The sequence below is a fragment of the Schistocerca americana genome, chromosome 3, assembly GCF_021461395.2.
Source record: "Schistocerca americana isolate TAMUIC-IGC-003095 chromosome 3, iqSchAmer2.1, whole genome shotgun sequence".
Lineage (NCBI taxonomy): Eukaryota > Metazoa > Arthropoda > Insecta > Orthoptera > Acrididae > Schistocerca > Schistocerca americana.
Genome location: NC_060121.1, coordinates 319,136,422 through 319,157,146, shown reverse-complemented (window position 1 = coordinate 319,157,146; position 20,725 = coordinate 319,136,422). Strand labels below are relative to the sequence as shown.

The window sequence follows — 20,725 nt, the reverse complement described above, 5'->3', positions numbered from 1 at the left end:
AACTGCTGGATTTCTGAAGGAGGCAGTGTTCTCAATTACCATACTGCAAAGGGCCTTTTATCACCCTATGGTACACAAGGACATTATTTTAAAAAACTCCACAAGATTTCAGTTGGAAAAACACAAAACCCTATGACAATGGATGCCAATCACTTCATTACCCCAGATCATACGAACTGTTATCTTTATATAGTCCGCCCCTGGTAGCTGAGTGGTCAGCACGACAGACTGTCAATCCTAGGGGCCCGGGTTCGATTCCCAGCTGGGTCGGAGATTTTCTCCGCTCAGGGACTGAGTGTTGTGTTGTCCTAATCATCATCATTTCATCCCCATCGACGTGTAAGTCGCCGAAGTGGCGTCAAATTGAAAGACTTGCACCAGGCGAGCAGTCTACCTGATGGGAGGCCCGCGTCACACGACATTATTATTATTATTATTACTATTATTATCTTCATATAGAGTAAAAAATTAATTTTACTTGTTCCTTAATGAGCAAGACACTAGTCAGACAAGGTACCAAATGAAACTTCCTGTAAGATTAAAATTGTGTGCCTTTCATGGGCAAGTGCTCTACCAACTGAGCTACCCCAGCACGACTCACGACCCATCCACCAGTACCTCGCCTCCTAGATTTTAACTCTGCAGTGAAGGTATATGGTACTGGCGGATTTAAAGCTGTGGGGACGGGTCGTGAGTCGTGCTTGGCTAGCTCAGTTGGCAGAGCACTTGCCTGTGAAGGGCAAAGGTCCCGAATTGGAGTCTCGGTCTGACACACAGTTTTAATCTGCCAGGAAGTTTCATATCAGCACACACTTCACTGCAGAGTGAAAATCTCATTCTGGAAACAACCCCCAGACTGTGGCTAAGCCATGTCTCCACAATATCCTTTCTTCCAGGAGTGCTAGTTCTGTAAGCTTAGCAGGAGAGCTTCTGTGAAGTTTGGAAGGTAGGAGACCAGGTACTGGTGGATTTAAAGCTGTGGTGACAGGTCGTGAGTCATGCTTGGGTAGCTCAGTTGGTAGAGCACTTGCCCACGAAAGGCAAAGGTCCCAAGCTTGAGTCTCGGTCCGGCAAACAGTTTTAATTTGCCAGGAAGTTTCATATCAGCGCACACTTCGCAGCAGAGTGAAAATCTCATTCTGTAACGTACCAAATGTTTATGACCTCTTTTTTTTTAACAATGCAGGTGTGTTAAAACCACTTATATGATGCCAAACAATTTGAAAAATATAAAAGCACTACCAGTTTTCAACCCACAACTAAGAGAGTACTTGGAGAAAAACATCATTTTTCTACATTGTTAAGGAATATTTTGAGACAAGTCCAAAAGAATTAGAAAGAATCCATAGTACTAAAACAATATCCTGAGACACATACTGTGTCAATGAAAAGTAAACATGAAAATGTTTTTTAAATTTTATTTCACCCCCCTCCCCCCCTCAAGGCAGTGAAACTAGGGATGTATACAAACAATTTTTGTTGTGTGTGTCAAAAAGCCAGATACCAATTTTCATTGATTTAGCTTTAATGTATTCATAATTAATGAAAATATATACCAACTAAATGATGTTGTAGGGATCACTTAAGAAAAGATTTTTTTAAGTTCCACCACTAAGAGGTGAAATAGTAGAAGAAAGGTTTTTTGAAAATATGTCATAATGAAGCCAATTTTGAAGCTAGATGTACAAAAATTAGTATTTAGTTTCTCAATCACAAATAAAGAAATACCTGTTGCAGGATGTTTGGAGATTTAATCCCTACGGTGTTGAAGTGTTTTAAATAAATCATTATTATAGAATTACTAAAGTATTTTTAAAGCTACCTCTTTGAAAATTGGTATTTGAATTCTTGGTTACAAATAGAGAAATATGTATTTCACCTTTTTTGGAAACCCAACCCCTATGGGGGTCAAATGTTTTACGGAAATATTTCATTATGTAAATATTTTTGAAGCTAAATCTATGAAAAACTGAATCGTTGCACTTTTTTTTTAAATTTGACCCCAAACAATTTGAAATATGGGGTGAAAATTTTTAAGAAAATATTTTGTTACATTAAAAAGAACTTAAATTTATATTTATGAAAATTGGGACATCACTTCTCAATTAGATATAAAGAAATAGCACGACATGAATGCAAAGCCACAATTAAACAAAATCTTGGACTCCAGCTAACAGAACTATTTTTTTCTGTTGTTGTAAGAAATACGCTTGGAAAGACTATGCTACTATAGCCCTAATTAGCATGAAAAGTTCAGAAGGTGTTTCAATTTCCGAACAACATAAAAACACGATTAAAGAAAAAGAAAAAAGATCTATGTGAACCACACAATCTACACCAGCAAAGCAGCGCGTGATAAGCTCATTATACATGTACATGTATCAATCTATTGTAAAGTAAAAACATATGCATTCAAAATGTAATTTACCATGTACTTACAAACGTATACTGTTTTATCTTGTATTGCTCTGCACAACAATGAAAGGATGGATGAATAAATAAATGTTACTTTTGTGACATTCTGCCAACCTAAACTATAGTCACAATTTGTAATACTTAGACAAGCCAAAATAAACCCAGAGGCTACATAAATGAAGAGAGGTTTTTGACAGATCATTATAGCTGTTAATTTTAAGTGTAGTGAAACTTACTTTTGTTAAATTGCTCCAGTGTACACCTGTGAAACAATGTTCAAAAATATGCACAGTAATGTTGTTTTTAACAGTATGAATTCTGAGTTACAGATCCCTGAAGTTTTGGTCTTTTGACCACAAAACTACCACAGAGAGAGAGGAAGGAACAGAGAAGGAGGGACGGAGAGGGAGGGAGGGATAGAGAGGGAGGGACGGAGAGGGAGAAAGGGGGGATAGGGGGGGGGGGGGAGAGAGAGAAAGAGAGAGAGAGAGAGAGAGAGAGAGAGAGAGAGAGAGAGAGAGAGAGAGTGTGTGTGTGTGTGTGTGTGTGTGTGTGTGTGTGTGTGTGTGGATGTGTGTGTGAAGGGATGGGGGATAATGACTTTGTAAAGAGACTTGGACCCCACTCAGTAAAATACAATTTACAAAAACTTGCACTGCATGTTTCAACTTTAAAATGAAACTCAGTCTGCTTTCAATTTCTTAAAACTGCTGTTACCAATAACGGTCAACTGTCAAATAACTGTCAACCATTTTATCAGAAAATGCTAAATAATATGCAGACATCTTTGAATTTAATGACACTTTTCTATTTTCCTATTTTTAATTTGCTTCTATAACCATTCATGCATCACAGAGTGTAAACATATAAATTATGTTTCATATTACTCTTTAGTTTTTTTCCTCCAATTATTTGGTAAGAAACATTTGGACCTGTTCATGACCATTAATTTACTCTGAACTTTAAGAATTTTTTTTTTTTTGTCTTCATTTATTTCTGACTTTAGGTGTCGTTTAATTTCTTTTTCATTTTTGTATTGTCTTTTAATTTTTAGAGTTCTGTATGTCAATCTGTAGAAATGAAATCCATACAGGATCACTTTATTGTCCATTTATCTGTCGGTCTGACTGTTAAAAATCCCTTTTATCAAGAATGGGTACACAAACAAAATTGAAATTTATGTTGCATATTAAGGTCTACTGTCCCTTGATAGTGTAAGAAACTGAACCTTCTAAGTCATTGCAATCAAAAGATATGCCCATTTATGTCAAATATTTTGTACTCACAATCTCAGTCATCAGAACCAATAGGGCACTTCTCTCGTTGACCTAGAATCATGATATTTTATTCACAGTAGAAGCAAATGAAAAAATCCGAAAATAGTTAATTTGTAATTACATCACATGAAACAATTTTTTTGTCATGTCTGACTGCCTGTCTGTCATGTTAAGACCCATTTTTCTCTGGAATGGGTAAAAGTATATCTTGCCTGCATTGGTAACGATAACAGGCAAAAATCATCAAGCTTTGATCCCTGTGATGGATGAACTATCTGTACACATAATTAAGTATGTACAGAATCCTTGGTGTATGAGTCCTATCGCATTTATCTGAATTTTTTTCTTCAGTGTCATCATCATAATCATCAGACATTTTATATCCATTGCAGAACTAAGGCCTTCTCTGACCTCTTATATTAATTATGATCTTCAACAACACATGTCCATGTTGCTTCTGTATGTTTTCTAATGTCATTTGTCCCACTTATATTAGGCCATCATCACCTTCTTTTCTTATCTCATGGAATCAAACAGAAAACTTCGTAGGGCCAGCAGTTTAGTTTTTGTATAAAAAGCCTATTTCACTGCCATAAATTTTCCTTTTCAGGCACATTGGAAACTTAGTTTTGCAACAATAGTTTATTAAAACACTCCATGCTGTTTATATTCTCACATTTATTCCTTTTACTGTCTATACAGTTTTTGCCTTCAACTGCATAAAACACTCATCAACTGTCTCTACAATTTCAATAATATTAATTTGTACTTTTTCCTTCAAATGTGTTCAATGCACATAACTTTAGTCTTATCATAACTAATATTCAGGCCTAGTCTGAAATTTGCAGTATTTTGTCCTTCCATTTCTTGATGAAGTTTGTATACACTAGAATATTATCTGCAAAATGAATATGATTGAGATATAATCCATTATTCAATACTCCATATTTTTTATATTAGTTTCAGAGTCTGGAAACTTCACCTACGACTGTGGAATAGTTTTTGTGAAATGGAATCCCATTCCTGAATTCCTCGTTCCTTTCTGATTTTCTTACTGTTTTAATGAAGACTAATGCCCACTGTAGCACTGATGTGTGTACTCTTCAGTATACACACATAGGTAAAGTCAATACCTGATATCTAAGGAGCTGCTAGCATAGATTTATTTGAAACTGGGTCAAAAGATCTATGAAAGTACCTGAATTCTAGACAAAGTGGTAATTTGTACTCATTGCTGTATTCTAGAATTCTGATCAGGACATTCAACTGGCCCATTGCTTTACATCTCTTTTAATACCAGTTTGTTCCCCTATTTAATTAAAGTCCATAATTTTATAGTTTTTTCTATGTGCTTGGTGATAACAATAGTGAATTTCATATGCAAACATATGTAAAAGAGTCGATAGTGTTAGGTGCGTCAGCACTGTTGCAGGGAGCAAGTGTAGGCTTGTCAGAATGGCCATCCTGACCACCTCACCATGAGCAAGGGGTTCAACAGTGATGAGCAAGAGAAAATATAGCAGTACTCATGTTGTAAACAGTGCAGTATGGCATGGGAGCATCCCATTTTTGCTGGGTAGGCACCTGATGCCAGGTGACTACTGGGTCAGTACTCGTAACGCAGTCATGATTCATGGCCACATGGTATATGAATGGTGTCGCTAACCAACCCGGTAACTGCTTGTGGCAATTGCAGTGTCATCCATGGAGCAAACACCGGCCCCCAACATGTGGCTGAAGGCATATGGCGATCACAGTCACTAATTAGGCAGTGCCTAATAGGGTCCCTGTTCAACCTCCAGGCCCACTGGTGCTAGATGTGAAACCGTATGGGAACCATTGAACGATACTGACTGATGTGAGTGGCTCCACCAGCAAAAAGTAGTCAAGTGATGATGCTTTCTGGACCTCTGGGTGTAGGTCGCTCAATAGCAGTCACCGATTCGATGCCCTTTGCTGGCTGGGGTGGCGTAATGCTGAAGCAGTGGCCTGCAGTAATCAGCAGCCGTTAATAAGTTCTGAGGCAGTGACTTGCAAGAGCTGGCCAATGGTGTTACGTATACAATAGCGTATGTTGAGTCTGAAACTTGCTGTGTGAATGGAACATCTAAATTCTTTTGATGTAAACCCAATTTGAATGTCTAATATCGACATTCATAGATAGGTAAACAGTGGGGGAATTTTTGTGCAATCATTTCGATATGCTTTACTACAGACCATACAGCATAGATTCCATCCTGGATTTCCCACTGTTTGATGTTTGCTTTGCTACAGAGGAATAGAGTAGGGAGGAAGATCAGATGTATACTTTTTTGTTAGTAAGAAAATTAAAAATATATCACAGATGTTGAAGGAATTGTAGACAAGAGAGTATTTCCAAAACAAGCAAAAGCTACTACTTGGAAATCATTTAAACCTATGCACCAAAAGACTCACTTCCTGAGGAGGAGAAAGCAAATCTACAGAACTACGGAAGTGCCATGAAATCCAACTACAGGATAATAATGGAGGATTTTAAATCAAAAGTAGGACAATATCTAAAAAACATTGGGAAACTTCAGCTGTGATGTCAGAAATGATATGTAAGTCATACATTAGTACAATTCACCAAGAACATATTTTTCCTCAATACAGTCTTCCGTAAAACTGTTATAAAGTCAAGTTGAACAAATATATTTCAAGGACAACATAATACATGTAAGTCACAGATCAATTAAACAAAGTAAGACGTGTGTACACTTTAACAGTCAAATCAGAACTGAGTCCGAGTCTAGCGGCCGCTGGCTGGCTGCTTAGGTGGTGCTGCTGCTGCATGGCTGGAAGACAGCGCCGCATGTAGAGAATGCGCGTAACTGTATGGCGGCACTTTGAAACATCGGCGAGTCACAACACTTTTCCCCCCTTTGAAGATTTTGCACAGGTCTTGATGGAGGTGGCCTGTAGATTGCTAACGTCCATAGGTGTTGTTTGACTGGCCGTAAAGTCTCGAGGTGGAGGCTTCCCGTACGGACGGAAGTGTCCCCGATGATAACGGGTCGAGATGACAGGAGACGTGGGGGTCGAATCAGCTGGGGCCCCGTGCACCAATCTGCCCATTGCAGCAAGTCCGGTTGTTATAACAGGAGACATGGGCGATGTGCCCACGTCCGTAGGAGAAGGAGGCGAGTAGAGTTGCTCCGACAGATGATGGTCATCTGGTTCCTGCATGGGCATGTCTCCTGTTTGCGTCAGTTCTTGTGCTGGCACCGATATGATGGTGAGAGGACTGCATTGTGAGTAATGAGAGATTCCAGGATCCCGAGCGTCAGGTAGAGCTGAAGGTGGTGTAGCGGCATCCGGAACAGGCATTGCCAGCACACGAGGCCGAAGCTGGTCCGAATGACGCACTGCAACACCTGTGTCCATCTGGATTTCATACAGGCATCAGCCACGGTGTCGTAAGACGCGGCCAGGACTCCATTTTGGCCGCCTGCCATATCCCCGTACCCATACAAGGTCGCTGGCAGTGAACCAACCAAGCGAAGGCACCCACGGCCGTGAGGTGGAAGGCCGCAGAAGATGAAGTAGCGTGCAGGGCTGTTGGCCATGTAAGAGCTCAGCCGGGCTGTGGTTGCCAACGGGAGTGAAACGGTAAGAAGCCTGGAATTGGAGAAGCACATCATCAGCAGCAGAAGAAGTCAGGAGTTTCTGCATCTGAGCCTTAAATGTGCAGACCAATCGTTCAGCCTCACCGTTTGACTGTGGGTGGAACGGAGGGGCCGAGACGTGCATGACGCTGTGATGGGCACAAAAATCCACAAAATTGGAAGAGGCAAATTGCGGACCATTATCAGTAACAAGAGTAGAGGGAAGGCATTCCAAAGAGAAAATGCGAGCTACAGCATTTGTGGTTGCCGCGGTGGTAAGCGACGTGCAACGGACAATGAAAGGAAAGTTAGAGTAGGCATCAATAATGAGAAGCCAATAAGTACCTAGTCTTGAATTTCTGGAAAGCTGCATCGCATGATGCGGACCAGTGAAAAGGCAAGTTTTTATGCAACAGGCGATGCAACGGCTGAGCCACCGAAGCAGCAGACGGTAAAAACCTGTGATACTATGCTATTTTCCCCAAGAAGGCCTGCAGTTCCTTAACAGATGTAGGGTGAGGAAGGGCATCGATCGCGACAGTTTGCTGAAGCGGACGAATACCATTCCGAGAGAGTTGAAACCCCAAGTACGTGATAGATGCCTGAAAAAATATTGATTTCTAAAGATTACACTTAAGAACGGCAGTCTGTAAGACATGAAAAAGTGTGCGGAGATTCTGAAGATGTTCTTCAGTGGTGGAGCCAGTGACAATGTCGTCCATATAATTTATACACCCAGGGACAGTGAGCAATAATTGTTCCTAGAATCGCTGAAAGAGAGCAGGGGTGCTGGCAACCCCGAATGGCAATTGTTGGTATTGATGGAGGCCGAAAGGCGTGTTAAGGACCAGAAACTGCCGGGAAGCAGCGTCAAGAGGAAGTTGATGATAAGGTTCTGACAGGGCAACCTTAGAAAAATACTGGCCTCCAGCAAGTTTAGTGAACAATTTTTAAGCTAGAGGCATAGGGTAAGTGTCGATGAGGCATTGAGCATTTACAGTGGCTTTGAAATTGCCACAGAGACGAATATCAACATTGGGCTTAGCAACGACGACAGGAGAGGACCACTCACTGGAAGTGACAGGAAGCAAGACCCCTGAAGCAGTGAGATGATCCAGCTCCCATTTGATCCGATCACGAAGGGCCAAAGGAATGGGCCGAGCCCGAAAAAACTTAGGCCGAGCAGTGGGTTTGAGCATGATATGAGCTTCAAAGTTGTTTGCACAGCCTAACCCAGGAGAAAAAAGGGACAAAAATGTCATCAACATGGAATCCAATTGAGCATAAGGAATAGCATCAGAGACGATATTGACAGAGTCGGCTATGGAGAACCCAAAAATGCGAAAGGCATCAAAACCAAAAAGATTCTCCGCGTTACTACGGTCGACCACAAATATGGGAACAGTGCGAACGACAGATTTGTAAGATACCTCAGCATCAAATTGTCACAAGAGAGAAATGTTCTGTTTATTGTAAGTCCATAATTGCCTAGTGACAGGTGACAGGATTGGAGAACCCAACTGAAGATATGTCTGAGAATTGATGGTAGTGGCAGCAGAACCAGTATCCACCTGCATGCGAACATCCCAACCAAGTGTTTGGACAGTGAGGAATAACTTCCCTGAAAGGAAAGAAGTACAACTGACAGACAACACAGAAGCAGAATCAGCGTCATGTGCATGAACATCAGGTACGCGGTCGGATTTGCAAACAGATGACACATGACCCTTCTGTTTGCATTTGTGACACACGGCCCAACGTTGGGGACAATCCTCTCGTGAATGTTTCGTAAAACACCGCGGACATGAGGGAAGTTGCCATGGGGTTTGCTGCAGTTTCTTAGAGGTTTGTTTACAGTTAGTGTAGTAACCAAAACCAACCGCGGGAACACCTTGGGCTGCAGATCAGAGCTGCCAGGCGGGGAAACCGCCAGCGGTGGAGCATGCACCACCGGGTAAACACAAGGACGAGTCGGACGACAGACCAACGACAACTGACAACAACCGACAACGACCGACTATGACCGACACAACAAGGAAGAGACAAACAATGGAGGCTTGTAGAAACCACAACACCAAACACCAACAGTAAATCGACTCGGAACCAGAGCCAGGCAAATGTCAACAATGAGCAACGACCAGAACACAGTACCGCCGAGATAGAGACGCAATCCAGAGCGAGTACCAGACTGACTGGACTAGGGCAGAGCGGGTCCCTATATACGAAACCGGAGGGAGCGGCTATTGGCCGCGGTCTGCACGTGCTGTAGCGGTGGCGCCCTCGCTGCGCGGAAGAGCTGCCGCGGACGCGGAGCCCTCTATGGGCTGGCCACGTCCATTTGTTTTGGCGTGTGTTCAACTTCCACGGCGAGAGGTACTAGAGTTAGGCTGAGGCTGCACTTGGGAGTGTACTGCGGCCACATCGGCTAGCGGGATCACGCCACACGCTTCATCAACAGTGCACAGAGGTTGTACATTTATTGAGGTACTAGTCTACATAATTTTTCTTTCTTTCTTCTAGTGCATTTCTTCACAAATGGATACAAGTTATGAATGGATGTCTTGGAACACTGTAAATAAGATAGCTTAAATAAGAGTAATGGACAGGATTAAAAGATAATTTCAATTTTCCATTTCTGTTTATATTTATGTGAACAGATATTAACCAACAATGGAATAACAACAATATAATGAAAAGGATGCATTGCTACTCACCATACAGGGAAGACATTCTGTTGCAGACTGGCACAATGAAAAGACTGTAATACATCTTAGCTTTCGGCCAAAAGACCTTCTGAAGAGGAAAACACATACATACATTCATACAAACACAACTCAAACACCCATGTGACCAGTCACTGGCCACAGTGGTCACGTGCGTGTGAGCTGTGACTGTGTGAGTGTTTTCTACTTCAGAAGAAGGCCTTTTGGCCGAAAGCTAAGATGTATAGCAGATAGCAGACTTTTCGTTGTGCCTGTCTGCAAATCAACATCTCCATGGTGAGTAGCACTCTATCGTTTTCATAATATTGTTGTTAAATTGGTTGTTGTTGTTGTCTTCAGTCCTGAGACTGGTTTGATGCAGCTCTCCATGCTACTCTATCCTGTGCCAGCTTCTTCATCTCCCAGTAACTACTGCAACCTAAATCCTTCTGAATCTGCTTAGTGTATTCATCTCTTGGTGTCCCTCTACGATTTTTACCCTCCAATACTAAACTGGTGATCCCTTGATGCCTCAGAACATGCCCTACCAACCGGTCCCTTCTTCTAGTCAAGTTGTGCCACAAACTCCTCTTCTCCCCAATCCTATTCAATACCTCCTCATTAGTTATGTGTTAAATTGGTATTGCTATGGAATGCAGAGAAAAGCTTTTGCCTGTCAATGGAAGCACTTTCTATAAGTAATACCATGACACAAATGAAGGTATGGATAGTGCTACTGTCTTTGGTCTACAGATTCTCATGGACATTTAGAAACAATTATATGACTGGATGAGAAACAATAAACTGGTGATGTTAATAACAATATATTTTCATCTGGAAGTATTGATGTGCAGGCAGGTGAAGTCTCATAAGTATTATTTGCAGAAAATTTACAGAGAATTTACGCTTTTTCCCCCAGGCCAATTTGACACAAAACTGTTTTCGCTGTCAGATTTGTTTCACATGCTAGATCATATTCTATCTTCTTCGCTGAACATAAGGAAGCAAGGTCACAGTGAAGGAAATGAAGGAAAAAAAAGCCTGAATATCCCATTATAATTAAAATGAATATTATTATTTTGCATACCCTATTATGCATGTGACTAATGTTTTATAGATGGAAAACAATGTAGTCTTCAATTTTGCCGTTGGACATCACTGAAATATTTTTCTCTGGTTTTTCATTTCATCTTCAGGCAAATGTGGGAACTCTACCCTCATAACTGATTTGCATTCAAATTCCTCTCTGTATGTTTGGCTAGACCTTTTGGCAGGAGCTAAACGTAAATAATTTCCAATTCACTTAAGGCCTACAGTAAAAGAGAGTGATGAGGTTTTCTTGTCAAACAGTTCCCTTCAGAATCTTTGCACAGTGCTGACATGAAATAAAAGCCTACTGTCAAACTCACTGGGAGGAATGCATTGTTTATTGTGCTTTCCTAGCTGCCAACAAATCTCAATAATACCACAGCAACTAAAATGGATCACTGGCAATGAATGTTAACGTATATCAAAGATAGCTTCTGATGAAGCAAGCTGGGGTCTTTTTGCTTCCCCTCTTGTTTTGCCATCTGCTATCTTAAATTCATTTCTTTATTAACATACATGAGTATAATCTGCATTTTCATAGAAGAGAAAGGTTGGCCCTCAGTTTTAAAGAATATTGTACCAGATCTAATTTTCGGCATAGTTTTGTGTATGTAATTAATTTCTTTAATATAATAGGAAGAAACATTCCACATGGGAAAAATATATTAAAAAATGCTGTGTCTATCTACATGCGCTTTCTCGTCTGGTAAGTCACAGCATTTTTTAATATAATTAATTTCTTGGTTTGTTTTGACTATTCCTTGTTAATATCTTTCGTTTTAAGGTGAAATCAATAATTGTTCCATGACTTAAATTCTATTGTTGACTTACAAACAAATATAAATTCTGTAATAATGATAAACATTTGGAAAAAGAATCACTAGGATCCTTAAAGTATTTATTTGTGTCTACTCAAAAACATGTTAGCAAAGCCAGCTCTAAATTAATTCCAATGTAATTACCAGTTTTGTCAAAAGTATTGTTTGTATAACTATATCTGTTAATTTCATCATTTAAACAAATAATTAGGCTTAACTCTCATGGTAGAAGAGACTGTAAAAAAAAAAGAAAAAAAAAAAAAAAAAAAACAATTTTTCGATGTATTCAGTTAATTTAATGAGTTACGTTTTAATTGTCATTTCTGTAAATTAAACATCAAACAATGTATAGTTTCAGTACTTATTATTGTGATGATATATAAATGATCGAATTTTGGTCCCGAGACAGTCAGTCCACGGCTGATTTTCAGGCGAGGAATTTGTGCTGGTTAAGGTACGTTTACACTGGGATACATGTATCGCGACATGTCAATTTGACATATCGCGATACATCACCTCATACAAAAATTCACGGAACTTGTATGCGGACCTTCGAGCTCATACATGTCGCGTATACATTTTGTATATCGCTTTTTAGGTGCGTTTACACTGCGATTTGTATCGGCACATGTATGAGATACATGTATATACGACTTTGCGACATGTATCGCGACTTGTATGAGTTGACAAGTATCAACCTCATACATGTATGAGCGTGCGTTTACACTGGTTGATATGTATCACTGTGCGATAGCTTCCGACGACGATTTGGTAGTTTTCACATTTTTATGTGCTGATACACTTGCTCTTTTGGAAAATGATAGGAAGAAAAGGCGGAGGAAGCGTAGATGGTGGCACAGAGAGTTTCTCGCTAATTAACGCCATATTTTAGAAATTATGTTAGGATGAGTATGGAGGATTTCCGCGGTTTGTTATCACTTGTGGCTCTTCTTGTGTCCAAAACCAACACAAACTTTCGGGAAGCGATTCCACCAGAGGATCAGTTGGCAGTAACACTCCGTTTTTTAGCCACTGGGGATTCCTCGTAAAACGAAGATTTCATGACAAAACATTTGCATTGTCGCGCGATTGCTAACGCCGACGTCTCACACACGATTGTCGGCATCCGTTGTCAACATTATCACGCGAGGCCGCCGGAATAACAGCAAAACATTGATATACGTGCCAGATGTATGAAAAAATTATTTAATGTATGACGTACTCTGATATATATAAAACTTTTACCTTCACTTCTTGGGATAAAACTTGCACAATGGCCTCGCAAACACGAAGAATAATGTTGCATATGGCACTTTTTGATATTTTATGCAGATACATTAACGTCGAAACGACAGTCGGCACCTTCAAAACTCAAACAGCCGTCAAAGAGGCTGGTACTACGCATACGCTAATCGTCGAAATAAGCGGCAGTCGACAAGACGACAGGAAATGATAGTACTGCGCATGCGCGAGTTCTTCAAATGTCGCTCATACATGTCGCGTATATGGCCAAAAAGCGATATACAAAATGTATACGCGACATGTATGAGCTCGAGGGTCCGCATACAAGTTCCGTGAATTTTTGTATGAGGTGATGTATCGCGACATGTCAAATTGACATGTCGCTCATACATGTCGCGATACATGTATCCCAGTGTAAACGTACCTTTTGGCCATATACGCGACATGTATGAGCGACATTTGAAGAACTCGCGCATGCGCAGTACCATCATTTCCTGTCGTCTTGTCGCCTGCCGCTTATTTTGACGATTAGCGCATGCGTAGTATCAGGCTCTTTGGCGGCTGTTTGAGTTTTGGAGGTGCCGACTATCGTTTCGACGTTAATGTATCTGCATAGAACATCAAAAAGTGCCATATGCAACATTATTCTTCGTGTTTGCGAGGCTACTGTGCAAGTTTTATTCCAAGAAGTGAAGGTAAAAGTTTTATATATATCAGAGTATGTAATACATTCTATAATTTTTTCATGCATCTGGCACGTATATCAATTTTTTGCTATTATTCCGGCGGCCTCGCGTGATAATGTTGACAGCGGATGCCGACAATCGTGTGTGAGACGTTGGCATTAGCAATCGCGCGACAGTGCAAATGTTTTGTAATGAAATCTTCGTTTCAAGAGGAATCCCCAGTGGCCAAAAAACGGAGTGTTACTGCCAACTGATCCTCTGGTGGAATCGCTTCCCAAAAGTTTGTGTTGGTTTTGGACACAAGAGGAGCAACAAGAGATAGCAAACCGCGGAAATCCTCCATACTCATCCTAACATAATTTCTAAAATATGCGCCATCCTCTAGCGTTAATTCCTGAACGAGCATTGCGTAAGCTCCGTGAGTAGCGCGTTTGCGAAGAAACTCTCTCTGCCACCATCTACGCTTCCTCCGCCTTTTCTTCCTATCATCTTCCAAAAGAGCAAGTGTACCAGCACATAAAAATGTGAAATCTTCCAAATCGTCGTCGGAAGCCATCGCACAGTGATACAAATCAGTGTAAACGCACGCTCATACATGTATGAAGTTGATACTTGTCAGCTCATACAAGTCGCGATACATGTCGCAAAGTCGCATATACATGTATCTCATACATGTGCCGATACAAATCGCAGTGTAAACGCACCTTTAGAACAACAACAATGCAGTAACTTAACAGTGGAATAAGTATAACGCAATTAGGCAGTGTGTTAAAACAATGACAGTGTCTGTTCTTCTGTAAGAACTGTGGACTGTGTGGTAAGGTTTTACTGTTCATAGATATTCAACAGTAAACTATCGTAGCAGTGTGCTGATGTTTGCCTGCAACCTATTAATGAGGCTTATCAAAATTTGCCAATAGTTAACTGGCCATATAACTTTGAAATATTGGGGGGTTGTGAATAGCGAATGTAAGGAACTGTGGAATGCATCTGTGCAATTGTCAGCTACATCATTTACAGTAACCAGTGTTGAGCTTCCAGCCCCCATTTTTCAGCCAGTATAACAGCTCAGTAAGTCGACATCGAGGACTATCAACAAAGAAATAAAGCAGGCAAACGTCACAAGTTTACATGTGCTAGGAAGATGACAAATGCAAAGAGGAAAGAAAGGGAATTAGACGTTAAACTTTCTCAGGGTTAGGGGTAGACATACAAGAGTGAAAGACTTAAAAAGGAAAACTGTCGAAAAAAGGGCATGAGAAACATAAAAGCTGGATAATTATTTTGGAAATTGAATTGTATGCAAGTGATACAAAACACAGTGAGTTTTAAATGTAACTTTATAAATACATTGTCCATTTCTGGTTAAATCAGATTTTCTGGTAAAAAGATGAGTATTTCGGATTATTGTGTTTCTTGGTTGTCAGTGCAGTCTCAGGTCCACATTAACGCGGATAATCACGAGCTTCCCCTATATTACAGTATGTCCTGTTTTTAATTGTATTTTATATATTTTTTTAATATTTGATGATGAACTACAGTTTCATATATTTTAATATATTGAAATTTGTTCTTGAAATTCAGTTTAACTGTGACAGGTATAGATGTACTACCTAAAGCGACATAAGAAAATTTGTGCCGGACCAGGCTGGATTCCCCGCTCAACACGAGAGGCTGTCTTACTACTTCGACTATCCAAGCATGCTCTCGAGATTGATCCATATGTTAAACACCTATCTACTTTTTCTCATAGATTATTATTTCATTTACCCACATTTGCACATCTCATGATTCCCATGCAGGTTTTGGAAATAGATAGGTATGTAACATATGGAAGTTTTGATTGGTTTGGGAAGCATGTTTGGACAGCCTAATTGGTAAGCTGACTGCTTGTGACAAGTGGGAAATCCAGGTTAGAGTCCCAGCCTGGCACAAATTTTCATATGTCACTTTAGATAGTACGTCTGTATTTATTATAGTTAAGCTGAATTTCAGGAATGAATTTCAATATTTGAAACTGTAGTTCATCCTCAAACATAAAATACATATAAGGTGAAGACTGACAAAAATGGTAACTATAGTTATCACTACTTCTTGTCTTGATTATAAAATCTGCACAGGAATCACAAGATGTGTGGGAGTGAGCAAATGAATTAATAATACATGAAAAGAAATAGATAGGAGTGTGACATACAGAAGTCTGGATTGTCTGGAAAGCACGTTTGGATAGCCTAAGTGGTAAGGTTACATAGGAAATCCGGGTTTGAGTCCTGGTTGCCACAAATTTTCATATGTGGCTTTAGGTAGTACATCTATACTTACCACAGTTAAGTTGAATTTCAAGAATAAATTTCAATATTTTATATTCATCTATGTCACACTTCTGACTATCCTAGTACATTCCATGATCTTGTCTAATATCACTTCCGATAACACTAACCTGTATTCAATCCTAAAGATCTGCACTTTCTTGTTCACAAACAAAAAGTAAAGGTAGGAGTTGTTTGCTAAGGTCTACTTAGCCAAACTTCGCATAATAAAGTGCAGGTGCATAAGTAGATGGGCTTGCCCCGTGGCATGGAGTTGTTCATCAAGTTCTCTGAATCCGCAACTTCCCAGCTTCTGCTATCTGGGCTGCCATGGCAACCATTTCATAAAGTTGAATATGATATCAGGGTCACTGGTATTCCTACCCATGATACACCATCCAGTCAGGATCTGAAGTGTTTGGCGAGGTAAGTGAACAGTGCATGACCCTGGCAGAGCTACACTCACAGCAGTCGCAGCCTGAACCTGAGTGCTTCTGTATCTCTGAGCCTCAGATCAACACAACTACTTTGCATACTGATCATTGGCCCACAGAGCACTGAGCAAAACAGATAATATCTTTATTTAGCGCTCCTTCAGAGTCTGTCTCACTCTTACTACACTTAAACTAGAGGTAGCAGAATTTTGTTCCTGGTGCTGTCTGTAGTTGGGCTGGTAAGCAGCCCCACAAAAGGTGGTGCATCAAGACTGTTACCTTATGGTTATTAATAGCTCTGTGGTGTGAATGTCTATATTGGGCATTGGTTTCTACTAAAGTTGGTTCCCTTAATTCTCAGCAAGATGTAATTAATGGCTCTCCCCCAGTCCACAGTCGATTCATCTTTTTCAGGTCTTTTCCTCATGTGGTTATCTTTGTTAGTTCTTTCCAGACCAGGTCTACTTAAAAGCAGTCTTCATGCTTCGAGCTGTTAACCGGCTGCTCTTATGCAGTATACTAAGTGCCTGAAGTCAGAAAGGCTCTATGGTTTCAGCGAGTAAGAGTGGTGTAGAATAGGGACAATAATACATTTTCACCCTTATCTCGCTAGCTGCCCAAATACTGCCAAGTTGTTTAACTGGATATCAGACCCCAAACACAAGGCATGTACTGCCCATTTTATTCTCTGCATATTGCTGAAAAGTTTCATGGAATGGAGACTTCATTTAATTTGTAAAATATTCTGCCTAGATTTTTGAAATGAAACATTTGCCTCCCGCAGTCACAGAGTGACTGGAGTTTGCAGCTCATCCTGTGCTGCTGCGCCCAGTAGAGTTAAGCAAAATTATTCCTCTCAAAGATGAGAATAGAAATGCTCACTCACTGAAATGAAGTAACTCTTTTTCATTACTCACCATTCACTCACAAAAATAAATAAAAGGAAGACACTTTTCCTTTTTAATTCAGGTCACTATACCTGTACTTTTGTATTATTTGGATCTGGTTTGGGAAAAAAAACAAAAACAAAAAAAGAAACCATAGGAGGAGTATTAGTTTATGTTATGTTCCTAGTAGTTTAGAGATTAAAAGTTCTACATTTTGTCTACTGCAAAAATTAAAAATACTACAACAAAGTTCTTATTATTTTTTTATTCAAGTGGGGAAATTTTAAAAATAAGACTGTTTCTTGTTATGGTTTCACACTTTTATTGGAAACAAAATACAGTATAAGAATTATAACATAACATCAATTAATTTACGTATCTATAGTGATCATTTACAATTAGTATGAAAATACATATACCCAAGAAGTTATGGCAATTTTCTCATTTCCCACCAATTTAAGGGATGCTGTTTCTAGGCATAAATGCCTCGGATAAATATACGTCTAGTTCGACAGTCGTGGCATGTTACAGGTTGTGACTTCCTTGGAGCTGACAGATAGTTTCATTGAACTCCTCCCAAAATTGAAGAATTCTCAGGCATCATGGTGGTAACTGGTTGAGAAATTAGATATGTTTGTTCTTGTTGAACAACCAACATTACCTTTGTGTACCAGTCCTGGAATGTGATGATGTCTGCAAATTCTTGCTTTTTGAATCAGGGGTACAATAGAGATGCCGAGCATGCAGTTCCTTGCTGAAGATACACCCCCACACCCCCCACAACTATGATAACCCTTTTGCATATTATTAACTAACAAATCTATTTTCTGAGGACTTACTTTATTTTTGTCTTTATAAGTTTTCAGTTGCAGTGCCATTAATCTTGGCAAACCTCTCATTTTTAAAATGAGACTGTTTGCTCTGAGGACATCCCTTTAATTACCTCATCGAAAACTTTCATAACTTATATAGCTTGTTGCATTATCTCCAAGTCTGTATCTTTTAAGTTTAAAGTGATTAATATTCCATCCAAAACAGCAGGACAAGAAATTATGGGATCTTTATTTAAAATCAATTTTTGCCTGAGGATGTGTCAAGAGTTCCACCTTGTTGGGACATCTTGTTTCAGTTTCAATTGATCTTTTTCTATATTTCCTTCTGTTTCAGCAAGTTTACTTAAGGCAAAGGGAAGCTCGCCTGGTTAGCCATGCGGTCTAACACACTGTTTTGTGGGTGGGAAGGCGTGCTAGCCCCCCCAGCATGAATCCGCCCGGAGGATTAGTGTCGAGGTTCGATCCAGTCTGTGGATAGTTTTTAAAGCGGGTTTCCTTCTGCCTCGGCAAAAGCGGGCAGGTTCCCCTTGTTCCGCCTCAGTTACACTATGTCGGCGATTGCTGCGCAAACACTTTCTCCATGCATGGGTACACCAAAATTACTCTACCATGCAAACATTGGGGTTACACTTGTCCGGTCTGCGACATTCCCAGCAGGGGTCCACCGGAGGCTGAACTGCACGATAACTCTGGGTTCAGTGTAGAGTGGCAGTGGGGTGAGTGGACTGCTGTAGCCTGTTGTGGGGTTGTGTACCACTGCGGATACGGTGGGGATGAAGCCTCTCTGTCATTTTTAGGTCCCCAGTTCCATACAATACAATACAATACAATACAGTACAATAAGGCAAAGGGATTCTTCTTGAAAAAAACATATCTGCTCTTTTGACTTGGTAAATGGTTATCTGTGTGAACTTTTTTACTGTGTCTAGCACAACGAGGTTTAAAGAATGGGCAAAACATGGGATATGTGGAAATTTCAGAAGCATGGCAGCTTATTTCATATATGAAATATATACGGACAAAAAAAAAAAAAAAAATGACCTGGATACACTTTTTCCATGATAAGTGACAGTATACTTTCCCTTGGAGCTGTATGAATATCAATCCTTTGAATGGTAAAGGTTTTATACACCAGCGTGGAACTTCAGAGAATGAAAAAACTCAGAAAAAAAAGAAAAAAGTTTTGGAAAGCTCTGATGTGGAGCAACATTTATGCTGCATATTTTCATATTACGATACACTGCATATTTTTGTTTTCATATTACGATAGTATAGATTCAAAACAGCATGTTAGTTTTCGAATTGAGATTGAAATTTGCTTTTGTAAGCCAGTCATAGCTCATGTCACCTGACCTCACCAGCCAATGACAGCAGATATTCAGAGTGTAGGCCACATGACATAGTCAGCTAATAGCAACATCACTGTTAAGTGGAGTGACCACACAAATAGGAAAAGTTAATGGTTTAAATTAATGTACATACTGCAGCTACAAGAAAATTTAAGCTTTCTCATATAATATTGCTCTATTTTACACGTGTTACACTTTAAGATACATCACACAAATGTGCCAGTAAAATTTTAAATAATGACGTTAATGTCTCGTCTTCTGGGCTTGAAATTTGTCTAAGTGGCTACTTCTCAATATGTTTAGTTTTAAATGAGAATCAAACACACTGTGATTTAAAAAATTCATTGCACGTACACACACATAACATAATACATCTTGCGTAAAATACTTTGAAACTATTGCTTTTCAAAGCACCATTTGCATATTTTCCTGTGACCTGTTACAAATAGCTTCATTTCAGCAGTTACTAGAGAGCCCCAGAAGACAGGTGTTAGTGTGCGTGGGGAGCTACAATGACGTAGGAAGCCCATATGTTCATACATATATAGTATTAAGTGATCTTACATGTAGTGTTAAATGACGATGGCATCCTCTTGAGTAAAATATTCCGGAGGAAAAATAGTCCCCTTTTCGGATCTCCGGGCGGGGACTACTCAAGAGGACGTCGTTATCAGGAGAAAGAAAACTGCGTTATACGGATTGGAGCGTGGAATGTCAGATCCCTTAATCGGCCAGGTAGATTAGAAAATTTAAAAAGGGAAATGGATAAGTTGAAGTTAGATATAGTGGGAATTAGTGACGTTCGGTGGCAGGAGGAACAAGACTTTTGGTCAGGTGAATACAGGGTTATAAATACAAAATCAAATAGGGGTAATGCAGGAGTAGGTTTAATAATGAATAAAAAAATAGGAGTGCAGGTAAGCTACTATTAACAGCATAGTGAACGCATTATTGTGGCCAAGATAGACACGAAGCCCATGCCTACTACAGTAGTGCAAGTTTATATGCCAACTAGCTCTGCAGATGATGAAGAAATTGATGAAATGTATGATGAGATA

The 20,725-nt window shown here is 39.9% G+C and overlaps 1 protein-coding gene across 4 annotated transcripts in view; it reads right to left on the bottom strand.

Annotated features, from left to right (window-relative positions):
• Positions 1 to 20,725, bottom strand: part of LOC124607287 (fas-binding factor 1) — a 122,023-nt gene that overhangs the window by 33,507 nt on the left and 67,791 nt on the right. The gene's annotated exons all lie outside the window — the stretch shown is intronic.